The sequence below is a fragment of the Poecilia latipinna genome, unplaced genomic scaffold (assembly GCF_001443285.1).
Source record: "Poecilia latipinna isolate Pla-1442-1.1 unplaced genomic scaffold, P_latipinna-1.0 Scaffold783, whole genome shotgun sequence".
Classification (NCBI taxonomy): domain Eukaryota; kingdom Metazoa; phylum Chordata; class Actinopteri; order Cyprinodontiformes; family Poeciliidae; genus Poecilia; species Poecilia latipinna.
Window position 1 is genome coordinate 204,631 of NW_015113399.1, and position 11,302 is coordinate 215,932.

General features: G+C 39.4%; 1 protein-coding gene across 9 annotated transcripts in view; it reads right to left on the reverse strand.

Moving 5' to 3' along the window:
* Positions 1-11,302, reverse strand: part of tenm3 (teneurin transmembrane protein 3) — a 233,519-nt gene that overhangs the window by 187,588 nt on the left and 34,629 nt on the right. The window contains exon 1 of one of the 9 annotated variants that reach the window (XM_015046554.1): positions 1,449-2,224. The exons of the other annotated variants lie outside the window; for them this stretch is intronic. The gene's annotated coding sequence lies outside the window, so the exon portion shown is untranslated. Of the gene's footprint in view, positions 1-1,448; positions 2,225-11,302 lie in introns of those variants that run through there. 9 annotated transcript variants of the gene reach the window in all.

Below are 11,302 nucleotides of genomic sequence, written 5' to 3' on the forward strand. Positions count from 1 at the left end.
TTTACTATTACTCTGGCACACACTGGGTGACAGATCAAAACTTTTCACTCTTCAATTAATTTCTGTCATACAGAAGCCAAAAATACTTCCATAAATTACATCACGGAAACACAATTTACTTGAACTTTAATCTTAATGTGATCTATGAGATTTAGGGACGCCTTCCTTGTTCATTTTCACTCCAGATAATATCCACAGAAACCCAAAGATTAGAGAAATTAGAACTTCTGAAGGAACTTTTGTGTTTTATGCCAAGTTTGCTCATTATAAGACTTTTCAGCTAAAGTAGTTTTTCTCTGCACTCATGCTTTCTGGATGATAAAGTTTTAACTTTATACTCTAGACTACTGCAGTTATTTGACGAGCAACGCCTGCGGCCAGCATGTTGGGATGCCTTCTGTCGGAGATGAAACAAAAAGCATTGATTTACTAACGTTATGGAAACTCCAACTGGCTTTCCTGCCTTCTACTCTAAAGCCCACGCAAAGGCTGAGGTGTGTGTGTGGCAGAAAAGCAATGCTGAAGATTGCAACCTCAAAAAGTAGGCTTCCATTTCAGGAGGATGGAAAAAAAAAAAAAAGTCCTTTTCGGAGAAATGTCTTCTCGGCTAAAAAAAAAAAAAAAAAAAGTGGACACAGTGATGTGGAGAATTCAAAGTCAAAGCGAAGTCGACATGAAATGAGACCAAGTGTTCTTTTGAAGGTATAATTGAATTAAAAGTGTCTGCTTCTCGTTCAGTGTTATCATCTAGAGGCAACCCTGTCCTCAGGACAGATCTGACCTTTAAAGGCTGACGTGAAACTCTGTTGGTGTGAATTCAGTGCAGCTGCCTATCTTCAGCAAAGAGCGTCACACTAGTGTAATTCATCAGGCCTGCTGCAATCCACAGTGGCCAGTTATTTTACCAGGACAATCCCCCCTCAGCCCTGATCTGGAGCTGCTCGAAGGAAACCTGGAAACTATGCCGTCAACAACATGTTGAAACCTGGATTGAAAAACGGGCCGTTATGGAGGATTAATTTTCAGTTTGGATTGGCAGGAAAATACGAGGGAAAATTAACCAGCACTGAAAAACATCCCAGCATCCTACAGTCTTTAAGACAGGAGAGGAAAACCTGGTGAAAACAGAAATCAGAGGAAGAATTAAAAAAACACAGATTCTGAAAAAAACCTTTTCTCCTTTTCATTGCTTCTTTGTTTTCCGACTTTCTTTCTGCCATTATTTCAACACACACACACTCTCACACACACACACACACACACACACTCGCAGTGTTGTTTCGTCAATGAGTTTACATTCAGTCAGTGAATTCACACAATGACAGTCAATTGACTAGAGACCAAGCAATTTCCCAAGGCATGCAGGCACACACACACACACACACACACACACCACCGTGCAGCTGGAAGAAAAGGGAAGGAAGAAAATTGAATTGGGCTGTGTGTACCTTGTCTGTATAAGTACTCCAGTTTAAAGGGTTAAAGCTTCCAGAAACATAGGATCCTTTCAGGCACACGCAGGACCCGAGTGGCTGAAGAAAAGCAGGAAAACACCTCCGTCTGTCTTCTCTGGTTGGCTTTTCTTCCTTCCCTTCTTTTTGGAAGAGACAAAAAACGCACAAGCCTTGTGCTTTTCTTTTCTTCTTTCTTTCTTCTTTCCTTTTCTTTAAATTTTCTTTACGATCGCTCTCACTTCTGATGTTGACTCTCCTCCGTCTCTTGTCTCACTTCTTTCTCATTCTCTCCGATCCATGTAAGGGATGAAAAAGGAAAACCGGTGCAGGAAAAACCACACCACGCTGCTGCTTTCTCCTCCTTAAACACCACGCTATTTTTTTTTTTTTTGTTCTTTTTCTTCTTCTTCTATGTCAGCTCAAGAAAACGGTTCCCCGCTCCTCACGCGCACGCGCCTGAGCGTTTGTGAGTCCCGCGTCCTCGCGTGCTTTTTGGCACCTCTGCCGCGTGTGCGTGCACCTCGTCTGCCTGATCCCTCGCGCCCTCTCTCTTTACCTCTCCGGTTCCAAAGCTCTCTGCTGGGAGAGCGAGGAGGAGGGCGGGGCCACGGCAGAAGCAGGAGGATATGATTGGCTCGTTGAACGGAGTGAGGGCGGGGATTTCTGCGCTGTGCATTCGGAGAGTGAAGGTGAAGCTGCGAGGTGGAGGAGGGCACTCCGTCGCGATGCATTCCTCAGCTCTGATCCCCCCCCCCCCCAGTTTCATGACCGCGTCTCTAAAAAGCAGAGCAGCTACACCTCCCAACCGCCTTCGCCCTGCACACGATCCCTCTCTTTCCTCCCGGAGCCAGAAAATGTGCGCACAGCTCCCCGTATTCTCGTGTGTGGTTGTGTGCCTGAAAGCGTGCGCGCACTGGCGGTTTGAGGCAGCTGTATAAACTCAACGTACTCAGGATCGAAACGGTGAGTGGAGTGAACGGAGAAGGGAAAAGATTCTAACACACTTATGTAAAGAGGAAATGCTTCCATTTGTGATCTTGAAGTCCAATTTTACTCAAAACTATCAGGTTAAATATGTGAATATAACCACATATCCTCTGTGGTTCTGTCACCTTTTTTTTTTTTTTAAATATAGAGCTAAGCCAGACTAAATGTAATCCGAGTATTTTTATTATGAAAACATACATGTCATATTCGTGTGTCTCATACAGTTAGATTTAAGAGGAAGTCAGATTTCAGTTTCTTACATAAAATTCAGTTGAACTATCAATATATTAAATCAAATCAATATATTGATAGTTTAACTGAATTATGTTTTCATTCAGACTACTGCAATCCAAGAGGACTCCCACTCCAAACTATGGGCATGAATCATGCAATAAAAATGTTTTGCTCTATATACCAAGCAGACTGCACCAGATGTTTACTCAGATTTATTCTACCTGATGGTATAACATCTAACAAGGAATTCTTCCTTTTCAAATGATCTTTATGTCTGTGAAAAATCAATTTGTACACCCCCAATACATTTTTACGCCCCTGTAAAGGTATTTCAAAATTATTTCTGTTTTCTGTTTTTTATTCACATATGATTTATTACATTTCTTTCTCTTTTTTTTTACCTTATTTGGAAAGGAAGTGTATTTTTTCTTTTTTTTTTTCTTTTTTAGTTTCTAATATTTGTATCTAAATTGAGCAGGGTCTGTTTTATCAGACACACATTAAGGCTCGACTCAATTAAAATGTTGTAGAACTAAGACCAAAATTTAATTTGTTGGTCTTTCTTCTTTACTTTTACAAATGATTCTTTAAAACTCTTTAAAGCCAGATCATCCACTGTGTTAAAAAAATCTTGTGTTTAGTTTAAAACTTTAAAAATATTTTATCTTATGAACTTTTTACTTTCATATTTCACAGAAAGAGACACACACACACACACACACACACACACACACACACACACACACACACACAGCTTCTATGCAAATGCTTCTAAATGAACAGTTTTTGTTCATTTAGAAGAAAATTTCTAAGAAGAAAAAAAGAAAATTTTTGTAAAAAAATTTTTTTTTTACAAAAAAATTTTTTTTTGTAAAAAAATATATTTTTTTTACAAAAAATATTTCTGCGGCATAAATGAAGCACTGATATTCATAAAGGTGGGTTATACTGACAGTACATGCTGGAACAAGGTGTATGCCAAGGAATAGGGAACTCCATCCATCAATCCAGTCATTGTCTTCTTATCCAGCTTGGGTCAAAAGGATAACATGTCCTGGAGGGAAACTGAGGCATTCCCGTCTCAAGCAAAATGTCTAAGTTCCTCATGGAAACCTCAAGTGTTGAGAGTCCAAGGTTGAGGCCAGTAGGGTGGGAGCCCTCTCCAGCTGCTTGTATCTAGACTTTTGTCATGATCCGTATCTCATGACGAAAAGTGAGGGCTGGAATGTAGACAAAAAAATTGAGAGCTCTGCTTTTTTTCTCATGACTAACCGACATAAAACATGGATCACTAAAGATAAACATGCAGACTGTCTATCCGTCTCTCACTCCAACCTACGACCGCATGTGAGAAAGATACTGAAATATTTGTACTCTTCCACCGCTTTTAAACTAAGAGGAAGGAATCTTTTTCACCCATTGGCCACTTCCCACTCGCTGCCATCAGGCTCGGTGCATACCGACGGTCATGGCTTGAAGATGCCAACAAAACATCATCATTTCCAAAGAGCAAAGATCAGATCCTGAGATTACAATCATTGAACATTATGATGAAGATCAGGATTACTAGGCAGCCACAACACAATACAGGACACAGCCATAACCTTTCACCAGATCCACAAAACACAACTCTCAGCAGTTTTGAGAGAGTTAAGATCTGATCCACTGTTCAACAGCTAAGACCAAGAAACAGTGAGTTAGAGGATTTGGCAATCAGCTCCTCCTTTCTACCACCTTAAAGAAAGCGTTCACAGGGAGACAGAAGTGAGCCAACATGAATATCGGAACGGATCCATGACAGCCCAACGGTGGCATTTTTATCCTCTCAAAAATGGCAGGGCACTAATACCATCTACTCACTCAAAAAATGTATTAAATAAAACAAAAATCTATAAAATGTGCTTCAAAAAAAGAAATTGAAGCAGAGGACATTTATATATGACACAACCCTATAAATCACTCATTCAGCGACCATAACAGCAATGAATGGGTGTTCTCTCAACACCTTTACTGATATACATCCATAAAATCACACCAGATCTGATTTATGATTTCTTTCTGCCTCAACAGCCCAAGCATATTATTAACTTTAAGAATTAACTACTAAGAAATTCAATAACTCCCGATCCAAAAGACTGCCACCTTCAGGACAGACTTTAACTTTGACAACTAAGACAGAGAAACGCCTTTAACCCCTTAATTGTTACCCCCAAAATGGTGACAATTAAGGGGTTAATCACATTGAAGACAATGGTTCCATGAGGACATTGGAGTCCTCATGATGGTTAAGACTTTTCATAGCAAAGTCATGAGAATAAACCATTATTTTATAGTTTTACTCGCCAAAGCTTACAGAGGAACGCAGCACAGTGGTTCTTCCTCTCTAATCGACTGTTCATTTGTTTATCTGGAGGATCCAGAAAACAAAAATCGAAAAGCTTGTTTTGTTTCAGTTTATATTATGTAACTATCCAATAATCTTACTTATTAACCAAACAATGTTATTTTGGCACAAACTCACATCGTTGATGTCCAGGGTGTGAGTTTAATTCACACCGTTGGGAATTGGGCACACCACGAGCATGTGCATCTGAAGGTTGACTTTTGTTTTGAGACCATTTCTTCTGTTCTGTTATTTTTGCATTTGCTTTGGTGGAAGATGTTCTTTTCATGTGTCCTGTTATGCATGTCCCTGTGTATTATTTTCTTGGTTATGAGTCAGATTTCGTCAGCTCCTCAGTTAGGTTCGCGCTCAGCTGCACTGCATTCTGTTGTACTCTTCGGGTTTCAGGGTCCTTGGATCACCTTCCTATCAGTTTTTACTAATTCTGCTTTGTTCACTAATCCTTCCTTTGCAGACAGCGCAGGTTTGTTTGTCCTTATGCGATTACCCTTGTTCTTCTGTTGTGCATGCCATGCACTAAATATAACGTACTGATACTTAAGGGAAGAACGCATCTGAACATCAAGAAATATCTCTAATATAACATCAAACCTAGGAGATGCCTCACCTATATGGAAAGTTTGTGTACTCATAACTCAACTGAGGTTTGAACATCTCCAAGGAGAGGGCTGCTGACGTTCACAAAACAAAAGTTTACAAAGCCCTTATGAATCATAACTTAGTCTAAAGAGATAATCGCTAATTTTAAGTTCCTAGTTACCATTATTTTTTCATTAACGCTTCAGTGGGCCACTTTTACAAAAATCTATTTTCTACATTTTTGTTAAAACTGTAACTGTGTCATATCCAGTAAAACATGAGAGAATCTGTGGAGAAAATTGACCAACTCTTCCTCCTCTCTGTGGTCCTACAGCCATCTGCAGACATTCACAGCACCATTGAGGAAAAGAAAAACAAAATCCAGGTCATGTTTATTACATCACCAAGAAATTCTGTCACTTGACCTTTTCAAAACCTTACATGTTCTGCACAGTCCTTATTAGTAACATTTAATGCCTGCAACATCATACATCGAATCATCTCGGTGTGTTCAGGTAATTCTCTGAAGCCAAACATGCTGCTGTGTTGCTTCAGTTTGGTCATGCACTGTAGTGTCACTACTGTTGAAGAAGACCGACTACCTGCAGGCAATGGAGACAATGCTTTCCCCGCAAATTTGTCCAGTGTATTTCACTTATTAAAGACAATTACCTGACTCTAAATGACTTGCTGTCAATAACGTTTTGGAAGGAAGGAAGGCAGGCAAGTAGATTGCCCTATGTCAGGCAATACTGCTTTCGGTTATTCTATCCCCATAAGAAGTAATCAAGATAATAAGTCTGTGACGTACCGTCTGTGCAGTTTTCAAAGTTCAAATATGAACACATTCCAGATCACTCATGCATCAAGCTACAGCAGAGGACTCCAGAGTGACATCCAATATTGTAAAACACACAGACACAGGCCTTCTCAAGGTTTGCAGCCCTGCTGGAATATTACCTCAGGATCATGTCAATGATGTCTTTGTCTTTTGCTAATATTGATCACTGACCTCATCCCCCTCACATTCCTCCATGCTCACCATTTCCACCCCATCCAAATCGTGGTTGCAGATATCCTGGAACATTGCTTAAACTTGATCTACTTTCGTCCTCCTGCTCATGCTTCCACTTTCACACTCATTAAATTGGTGACTTTATACAAACATTTACTAATCATTTATCTAACTAGCATTGGCAGCCTGATTTGAGTGATACTGTACATCAATTCACTATGTAGATGAATGTGTTTCCAGTCAAACTATATGACTATACAAACTTACTCTGGTCTCAATGAGCCTTTTGGAAGACACTTTCAAGATGGGATCTTCACACTACAGTGTGTGCTATGTAAGGAAAAATACAAAATAGGAAAGCTGATGTTGTCCTCTCTCCATTTCAAGGTTACATAGGACTTTGCTACTTCCAGAGGCTTAATTCTGCATTGTAGTGTACAATGCAGAATTAAGCAACTAGCAAGCCTCTGCTCTCAGCTTGATCAAGGGAAGTTTGAGAAACATTTTTTGAGTGCCGTTAGCACAACTACAGCAATGATAAATTTGAGCTCAAATTAGACTGGAACATGTGCTCACAAAATTCAGTTTGACCTTCAAAACTAACATTCTGATAAATTATCATGTTTTTGGGTCTATGGAGGAGACCTCTTTCTTAGGGGGCATGTTAAAAGCATCTTCCCAGGAAAATTTCTAAAGAGGAAATTTTCCTGAAGCACAAATCATTTAGACTGTCTCCTTTTGATATTAGGATCATGTCTGCTTTCATGATAAATTGTCAAACTTCTCGCCTCATCCCTAATGGATAGTTACTGCTCTTGGGAAGGTCATTTAAGGAATGGTTTAAATTTTTCATTCCTGACCCATTTCTCACAATCGTATGAGGACTGGGACAAAAACTTTCCAGTAAATCAACATCAATTTGTCTGTTCTTTTTTTCACCACAATAAACGTGTACCACATTGGAACCAAGGCAGATTTATCATGCTGCTGTACTCTTCTTCCTACAAGCGTAAAAACCCCCCCAAAAACTACGATATTTAAACTCTTAGAGTAGCTCAACATTAAGGTTTATATTATTTAACTATTTGACAATAGAGACCAACAGAGGATGTGCATAGAGACTGATAGATCATGCATACTTAAGTAGCTATTGTTTCTTATTGCTACGTTATTTCAAAATGTTTAAAAATCGTTGCAACAATAACTCCAGGTGAGCTTTTCACTGTGTGAAAATCAGACAGAAGAAAGCTGTAAAACTCCAAATGAATTTTTTGCTAAGCCTCAGTGCAAAGCCAAGTCTAAAAGGTGTTTGCACTTTCTGGGAATACTATGGTACTGTTTTTCAGAGGGTCTTTGTCTGTCCATAAAAGATTTATAAAATAAGTTGATGAAAAAAGGATTTGTATGAATCCAATATCTGGCCCTCTAGAACTGCTTAGCACATCAGCTGAGATGTTGATTTTGAAGTAGTCTTTAGTGTATTCAGATTCTTACTTTACTGTCAAATTTCTTAGATTACATGTATTGCAGCCATGAGTGATGTGTGCGACTATAGATGAAAAGCCTGTCAACATATTAAGCTTATACTTTATCTGGTTTGACGTGTGGTCTGTACTTTACTGGAAGCTTCAGTGACAGGAGCTTAATTCATACCCTTTGGAATAAAAGCAGTAAACATGAATACTAAATTTAAACACTTATCAAGGTTGAGGGTCTTCAATCCAGCTTACAGTATTATTTCACCAGTAAAAACAGAATGGTGTTAATGCTGGGAGACTGCCAATTCATGCTGCAGCTCCTGCTTACCATCATTATGTAATGATTGGCAGATATCAGTTACTAACTTACACAATCAACATCACCACTTTATTAGGCTCCATTGCTTCTTAAGAAATGGCACAATCAGCCAGTCATGTGGCAGTGAAGTGACTTACCGACGTCTACACCAAACATCAGACACGGTAAGAAAGGACTTTAAGGAGATTTGAATGCGGCATGGTTGGTGGTCTGGTGGTGCCAGATGGGCTCAACTGAGCATTTCAGAACCCTCCGATCTACTGGGATTTTCACAAGCAACAATTTTTCAGGTTTACAGAGAATGGTCTGAAAAAAAGAGAAAATATCCAGAGAGGAAGAAAAGCCCTGTTAATGTCAGGGGTTAGACCATAATGGGCAGACTGGTTCAAGATAATAGGAAGGTTCAAGTAGCTCAAATAACCAGTTATTATAATTTAGGTATGTGGAATACCATTTCTCAAGCAGAACAAGCTGAACCCGAAGCAGGTGGGCTACAGCAGCAAAAGTCAAACTGCATACTAATCCCGTCAGTTATGAATAGGAAACTGAGAACAATTCACAAAAGCCAGTCAAACTGGGCAACAACAGATTGGAAAAATATTTGGAAGCTAGTGAGGTGGTAGCTAAGGATCAAAGTGTACGTTTGACAACACACCGAAATCACAGCGCAATCTAGTGGCCTGGCATGAAAACTACAGCTTATTCAAGGCGTCTTGGAAATCAAGATCCATAATTATCAGCCGTTTACAGACAGTGGTCTCATGTAAACGCAACTTTAGAGCAACAATTCTGCTTTGATACTGACATATTACAGGGATGTGAACGTAGTTTTTTACACTTTGTAAAACCACATTCTGAGCACAAAAGAAATTAATGGAAGTGGAAAAAGAGAATATGGACAGCCCAGCATTCAAAGTGCAACACCTGAACCAGTGTTTTATTTGATATTCTCTGTGCCAGTTTGTAGCCAAAGAGTTGTGAGAAGGAATGACAACATTCCAAAATAAGTGTTAGCATTCAATTTATTTTTATTGGGATTGTGTTGTTTTCTTCAGCATTTAAACTTTGTTTGGGATCAACTTGACAGTTTGCCGTTTCTTTTCTTTATTTGCATCTCTATCCTTCCAGAAGGAGGCTTTTTCAACACCAGTGTAGCTGGTGCCCCCCCACTGTGACACACAATAGGCTCTATAGGTCTTTAGTGTGCGTGTGTTCGTGTGAGTGAAAGAGATCGATACAGAGAGTCGGAGGTGTGTGTGTGTGTTTTAGTGAAAGATTAAATGTTCGTGCCATTTAAATACACAATGTGTGTATTTGTGCATTAGCAAGTGTGCGATGGGCTCCTGAGCTCTTTCATTTCATTGTATTGGAACCCTACTGGGCAAGTTCACAACCTTACCGAGACACGAAGAAGAAAGAAGTAAAGACAAAAACAGAGGAACGCAGAGAGAGAAACACAGAAAGAAAGGCCGACTTAAACAAGTCGACTGAGAATGTGGTGAGAAATCTAAACCAGCAACAGTGGGAAAACAAAAGAAAAAGAAAGTAGAACTTTCTTAGCCCAACTTTTTTTTCATCATGGACAATGTAGGAATTTGAACTAATGATGAAATATCTTAGCATGACTATTTAATAGAGCTCTGCATGTGGCTGTTTGAGGGTGAGCCTAGGGCAGCAATTCTCAAACTCTGAACTCCGATCTGGACTGAATGGAAAGTCATTCTGGGCCGAGGTCACACCTTACTTTTTCAGCTGAGGCACAAATGACAGCCGTGGGAAGAGTGCTGCAGATTCTCAACACCACCCCAAGATCCAACACCACTCTGCAGCCCCTGCTGGCTGGTTCACTTGGTACATGGGTAAAGGAAAACCTGCTTCAGTCGTCCTCTGATTCAAGACTGTGCAAAGGATAATAAATAACATTTAACTTAAGGACTTACAAAGAGAGAAAAGTGAAATCTGGAGCCAGACGTGAGAGACTTGAACGCAGTGCAGCAGGCACATGTAACACATTCATTAAAAGCAATATTCAAAGCAAGGTACACAGTTTACGAAGAACACCACCAACTCATCAAGCAAAGGAAGCAGAAGCAGAATACTGGTGCAAGCAGACATCGTCATCCTCCAGTGTCCGTCTAATCTGAGACATCCATTCTTCACCAGATCAACTTATATGGCTTGAATAATGGGGGATCATAGTTTAGTGATCATTTTGGAAATATGATCTGAAAGAGGGTATTGATTAGTTTTCACTCATCCAGACACTGATTTACTGATGAATTCATTTTTGATGCTTTCCCTTTTTAATTATTTAAAACTACTGATATCAACATTACAGTTGGCAATCCTGCTTTCTCACATCTTTAGGTCCAAATGAACATAAAATGAACTCAGAGGTATTGCACTGAAGGACATTTGAAAACACATTAGTGGAACATCTATAGAAATCAAAGCAGATAGTTCTTGTGCCCTCACTATCCTGCTGGTTTCAAGTGAATATAGACCCACTGCCAGTAATTTCATGAAGACACGAGTTGAAAATAGTTTTTTGGTTTGACAGTCAGTAGGAATGCTCCAATTTGTTTGTAGCTCAGGATCAATACAATCTTATTATGGCTGTCATTACAGGTTTTTGTAACTCTCTCTCATCCAATCTGTTTGGTAATCTTGGATACAAAATGCTTTCTAATGCCAGTGGGCTTTTATGGTGGGGAAACAAAATAATTAAAAGAGGAAATTAAAGTATCTCCAAGAGAAACTCTGTTGGAAAAGAATATTTTGCAAATAACAGAGAAAGCACTGAATTTCTGACAGAGATAAGTGCTTTCTTAC